The 6,000-nt window shown below is 60.0% G+C and overlaps 1 protein-coding gene across 1 annotated transcript in view; it reads right to left on the reverse strand.

The window, feature by feature from the left end:
- Vgll4 (vestigial like family member 4) overlaps positions 1-5,738 on the reverse strand; it is an 88,765-nt gene extending 83,027 nt beyond the window's left edge. Inside the window, exon 1 of the mRNA XM_042679889.1 lies at positions 5,720-5,738. The gene's annotated coding sequence lies outside the window, so the exon portion shown is untranslated. The remainder of the gene's footprint in view (positions 1-5,719) is intronic.
- Positions 5,739-6,000: the final 262 nt, after the last annotated feature.

Genomic DNA, 6,000 nt, shown 5'->3' on the forward strand with positions numbered 1-6,000 from the left:
ATTTTTTTTTTTTTTTGCCAGTCCTGGGGTTTGAACTCAGGGCCTGGACGCTGTCCCTCAGCTCTTCAGCTCAAGGCTAACACTCTACCACTTGAGCCACAGCGCCACTTCCAGCTTTTTCTGAGTAGTTTATTGGACAGTGTAGTCTCATGGACTTTTCTGTCCAGGCTGGCTTTGAACCGCAATCCTCAGCTCTCAGCCTCCTGAGTGGCTAGGAAGACAGGCTTGGGCCACCAGTGCCAGGCAGAAGCTCATACTGTTGGAAACAATTGTCAGTGAACTGACTGAATTGTCACAAACAAACTGTAAGTTAGATCAAAGGGCCAATAAGATGGTTACTGCTCTACAGATGAAAAATGAACTGGCCAGGAAATAGAAGAGGTTTTCTTTTCCTTTTTTTTTTTTTTTTTTTGGGGGGGGGGGGGGTCAGGTCATGGGGCCTGAACTCTGGGCCTGGGCGCTGTCCCTCAGCTCTTCAGCTCAAGGCTAGTGCTCTACCACTTGAGCCACAGCACCACTTCCGGCTTTTTTCTTTTTGCTTATGTGGTGCTGAGGAATCGAACCCAGGGCCTCATGCATGCAAGGCAAGCGCTCTACCACTGAGCCACCTTCCCAGCCCCAACAAAAATTTTAAAAAATAATAAGCCAGGCTCTGGTTGGTGGCTCACGCCTGTCATCCTAGCTACTCAGGAGGCTGAGGATACTGATTCAAAGCCAGCCCGGGCAGGAAAGTCCGTGAGACTCTTATCTCCAATAAACCACCAGAAAACCAGAAGCTGCTGCACTGTGGCTTGAAGTGAAAGAGCACTCACCTTGAGTGAAAAAGCTCAGGGACAGCGCCCCGGCCCTGAGTTCAAGCCCCACAGCTGACAGGAAAAAAAAAAAGTGGGGAGTACCCTAGTGCGTTCCCAGAGTGGTTCCGGCCGGCGCCAGGCATCCTGATCCCTGCCCAGCGCGATGGAACCATCACAAGGGCCAAAGCTCCCCAGACTCAGGGATCGCAGCATAGGTCCAGCTGAAGAGTTCCCATGGCAGCCCCAGTCCAACTCCCCAGAGCGGCAACAGCTCAGCTCTGCACCCATTACGGCCAGTCTAACGCCTGCCCTGCATCACTGGCTCACGCCAGTCACTGCCTCCTGTGACCCCGCATCCTCCACACTCACCACACAGCCAGGCATGCTCTACGAAGCATCCATCAACCGTGAATTTGGTCCCTTCACCCCTTCTGGGTCTCAGTGTTGCCAGCTGATGAATGCACAGCCTTGTTGTGCACGTGTTTCTGTTCACAGGCACCTGATTGAATATCTATTGTTAATTCACCAATACTGAAATCAGGGGCCCACAGCCCTGGAACCCAGACCTGACAAATCTCAGGGAAAGCGAAGACGCTCATCTCTGCAGGGCACAACACAGCACTCTTGGCTAAACAACACCAGCACTTCAGAACAACACCGACACCTGAGGCAATCTGAAACCGCAAAATGGCCCAAGAGTAAAACTGGGTCAGGCACCAATAATCCTAGCTACTCAAGAGGCTGAACTTTGGGGATGATTGCAGTTCGAAGCCAGCCCAGGCAGGAAAGTCTGTGAGACTCTTTACCTCCAGAAAACCAGAAGTGGTGCTATGGCTCAAAGTGACAGAGTGCTAGCCCTTGATTCAAGCCCCACGATGGACAGAAAAAAGAAAAAAAAGGTAAAACTACAAAAGAAAGAAAGGTACTAAAGAGACACCATCCCCCCCCCCAAAGCACATCCATTTACACATTGGAGGCAGAACAATGTCCTGTATGGATAGACAGACAGACACACACACACACACACACACACACACACACTTATACACTAAGACACGCCCCCCCAAGCACTGCAATGACTGTTCCTGGCGTTGCAAATGAATTTTACCAAGTTGATAAATATGAATAATGGAAATATGAATCTAATTACCCAGACATGATGCACGAGATTCAAAAAGTACATTCGATCCACAAAAAAAAAAAAGTACATTCGAGAAGGCTTTGGTCCTTTGCCAAAGAACTATTCTACTGTATCCCAGACAAGAAATGGTGGTGGTGATGTTTTCTTAGTTTTAGCGCCTCCTGTATGCCTTCCTACCATACAGTACCATCCAGATCTGGTGATGCAGTCCCTTCTTCCCGCGGAAAGCCCATGCAGGGCTAGGGAGGCGCCTGATTGCCCTCCAGCACTCCCCCTTCTGCTCAACTCCCACAACTGGTGCTCTACTACTTGAACCACAGCTCCACTTCCAGCTTTTTGGTGGTTAGTTGAAGCCAGCCTGCACCTGGCTCACCAGAATCTTTTACCTGTAAACAGCACCTCTTAATGAGGCAAGAAACTGGTATGTCAAAAACCACCGCAAGGGCTGGGAAGGTGGCTCAGTGGTAGAGTGCTTGCCTTGCATGCATGAGGCCCTGGGTTCGATTCCTCAGCACCACATAAGCAGAAGAAGCCAGAAGGGGTGCTGTGACTCAAGTGGTAGAGTGCTAGCTTGAGCTGAAGGGTAGCACCCAGGCCCAGAGTTCAAACCCCATGACTGACAAAATAAAAAATAAAAAAACACCACAATGTCCTAAATTTTCAATTTGTTTGACTCTTATCTCCTGAACTTGAAATCACTTTATTAGTTATATTCAGTGTTGCCAAACACTTTTTACTATTTATTCTCACTATTTTATTAAAGGAAAAACTATGAACTGCACACTGATTCTAGAGGGAAAAGATACTTGTAAAGAGAAAGTAAAATCTGGGTTTGTTTTGGCAGTCACACAGGTAATTAACAAAACCGACTCTATCAGGAGTTAATTTAAAAGAATTTTCATGAAGGAACATTTAAAAGGGAAAAGCTTTACTTTCGTAAGTTAGGTTCATAAGAAGAGTTGAAATCAGCTGAAGACCAGTGGCTCACACCTGTGATCTTTGCTCCTCAGGAGGCTGAGATCTGAGAATCGTGGCACAAACAATCGCAATCCAGGAAGGAAAGTCCATGAGACTCTTCTCTCCAGTTAACTACCAAAAAAGTCGGAAGTGGAGCTGCGGCCCAAGTGACAGCACACCAGCCTTGAACATAAAGAGCTAATAAGGGAACAGTGCCAGCCCTAAGTTCAAGCCCCAGTAGGAGTGTGTGTACACGTATACACACACACACACAGTAGTGAAATCAGAAAGTAAACGACATTCTAAATCAGCCAGGCACACACACACACACACACACACTAGTGAAATCAGAAAGTAAACGACATTCTAAATCAGCCAGGCACACACACACACACTAGTGAAATCAGAAAGTAAACGACATTCTAAATCAGCCAGGCACACATGCACATGCACACACACACACACACACACACACACACACACACACACACACACAGAGTAGTGAAATCAGAAAGTAAACGACATTCTAAATCAGCCAGGGTGCCAAGAATTAAGTTTATGAAACATTTCCAAACCTTGGAGCCCTTCTGTCATAAATTCCCTCACAGCCAACACTTCCAAGGCATCTTGTCCCCTAATTCCTGGGCTCCGGGACGGTGCCCCGCGTGCAGAGTTAGGTACAACTCTGGCTAATTAAAAAGCACGCCAGGAAGTGGACTTGGAACTCAAACTTATTAAATCTCCAGGAGGGCGCGGCCGGGCGTCCACCGCGCACCGGCTCGGGAATGCCAGGCCGCGGGGTATTTATAGCAGGAATTGTCTTCTTAACTGTATTGTGTTTTTGGTCAACATAAAATTAGCCGGCGCTCCCTTCCCAGTGAGGCCGCGGCTGCTGCCCAGAGTGGAGGGGGGTGGGGGGAACGGACAGAAAAGCTGCGCAAGGGCCGGGCGGCCCAAGTTCGAAGGCAGCCGGTCACCAGGCGCGTGGAGGGGTCCGTGGAGGGGTCGGTGGAGGGGCGCGGGGAGGGGTCGGTGGAGGGGCGCGGGGAGGGGTCGGTGGAGGGGCGCGGGGAGGGGTCCGTGGAGAGGCGCGTGGAGGGGTCCATGGAGGGGCGCGTGGAGGGGCCCGTGGCGAGGCGCGTGGAGGGGCGCGTGGAGGGGTCCGTGGAGGGGCGCGTGGAGGGGTCCGTGGAGGGGCGCGTGGAGGGGCGCGGGGAGGGGTCGGTGGAGAGGCGCGTGGAGGGGCGCGTGGAGGGGTCCGTGGAGAGGCGCGTGGAGGGGTCCGTGGAGAGGCGCGTGGAGGGGTCCGTGGAGAGGCGCGTGAAGGGGCGCGTGGAGGGGCCCGTGGCGGGGCGCGTGGAGGGGCCCGTGGCGGGGCGCGTGGAGGGGTCCGTGGTGGGGCGCGCCGCCTTCCCCGCGGGCAGGGCGCCTTTCAACCCTGGCACACACGAAGCTGCCCGGGGGTGGGAGGAGGGCGTCGTCTCCAAATCCACCTCAGCTCCCCAGCGGGCGGCGAGGGGCGAGGGGCGGGTAACGGGGAGCAGGAGCCCCGCCCGCTGCCCGGCCTCCGGATCCGAACCGCGCCACTCGCCGCGGCCTGTCCGTTTTCGGGGCCCGGAGCCGCCTTCCCGGTCTGCAGAGCAGGCCCCGGTCCCGGGGCGGTGACAGCCCGGTTCCCATTAGCCCGGCCCGCGCCCGGATCAAAGCCACGCGACGTCTTTTTCATCGTCTCCCGCGGGCGGGGCTCGGCGCCCGCTAGGGCGAAGCTGGCGGCCGGCGCGCCCGGGGACCCGGCCGGGGACCCCCCGACGTCCCCTCCCGGCGGGACCACAGAACGGCCAAGGCCCGGGCGAGGCCTGGCCCCGGGCAGGAAGAGCGCGACGGGGCGTGCGGCCGGGGCGGGAAGTCTGCGGGAGGTCGGAGCCGCGGCCCCTTCCCAAGCCCAGCCGTCCCCGCGCGGCCCCGCGCCGAACCGCACGCAGCGGCGCTCGCCGCCGGCCAGGACCCAGCCGATGCGGGGCGCGCGATCCCCGGGACGCCTTGCCACACCAACCCGGACCCCTCCACCGGGCCCGGAGCCCCCCCTTCCCGCCCGGAACCCCGGCCCGAGGTGAGCCGCCCGCCAATCCCACGCTCTTCCGCCCCCAAGTCCGGCCGGGGGCAAGAACACCCCTACTGCAGGACGGCGCCCGTCCCGCCCCGGGCCCCTGGGCTCCCCCCGGCGCGGCCGGCTGTCCCCGCACTCACCGCCGGGCGGCTCCGGGCCGCCTCGCCCGCCTCGGGCCGGCCGGGGCCCCCGCGAGGGACGGCGGGGGGCGGCGCGCACTCGGGGCGCGCGGACGCTCGGCGCGCTCCCGCACCGGCCGCCCCTCACACGCGCCGGGCAGGCCCCGCCGAGGACCGGAGCGCCAGGAATCCCAGGAATGAGCCGCCGCCCGAGCTCACCCGGGGTCCGCCGGAGCCGCCAGGCCACGCCCCTCGCGCCCGGCAGGTGGGGCCGGGCCCAGGTGAGCAGGGCGGGGCCTCGTGCGCCCCGGAGCCGCGCGTCCTCCGCCGCCCCGCCGCCCGCGCTCCGACCCCGGCCCGGCCCGGCCACGCGCGCCGGCGGGGGACGCGCTCCGGGACCCGGCGCGCCGGCCGAGTCTCCGGGACGCACACCACAGTCGGAGCGTGCTCCGGGGCCGGCCAGGCGCGGCCCCTTCCCCGGCGCCGGGGCGTCCGAGCCGGCGGCCCCTGCCGCAGGGCGCCGCAGCGCCCCGGGGTCCGCCCGCCGCCGCCTCCGCGGCTCCACCGGGCGCCGCCCCCCCCCCCGCGGCCTCGCACGCACCTGAGGGTCCCGCTCGCGCGGCTCCGGAGGTGTGCGCCCAGGGCCGCCCGGGGTCAGCGGGGCCGCGGCGGCTGGGGGCGCTCGGACGCGGCCCGGAGCCTTCCCATGGCAGCCCGCGCGCGCACGCACGCACGCGGAGCACTGCGCGCGGGGCACTCACTCGGCACCCGGCACACCGCGCAGCCGGCGCCGCACCGGCCTCCCCGCCCGCGCCCGCTCCGGGGGGAGGAGGAGGGGGAGGAGGAGGAAGTCCCAGTCAACGAGGGAGGGCGGGAGGAGGG

Source organism: Dipodomys spectabilis, unplaced genomic scaffold (genome assembly GCF_019054845.1).
Source record: "Dipodomys spectabilis isolate Male_0828 unplaced genomic scaffold, ASM1905484v1 ptg000054l, whole genome shotgun sequence".
Lineage (NCBI taxonomy): Eukaryota > Metazoa > Chordata > Mammalia > Rodentia > Heteromyidae > Dipodomys > Dipodomys spectabilis.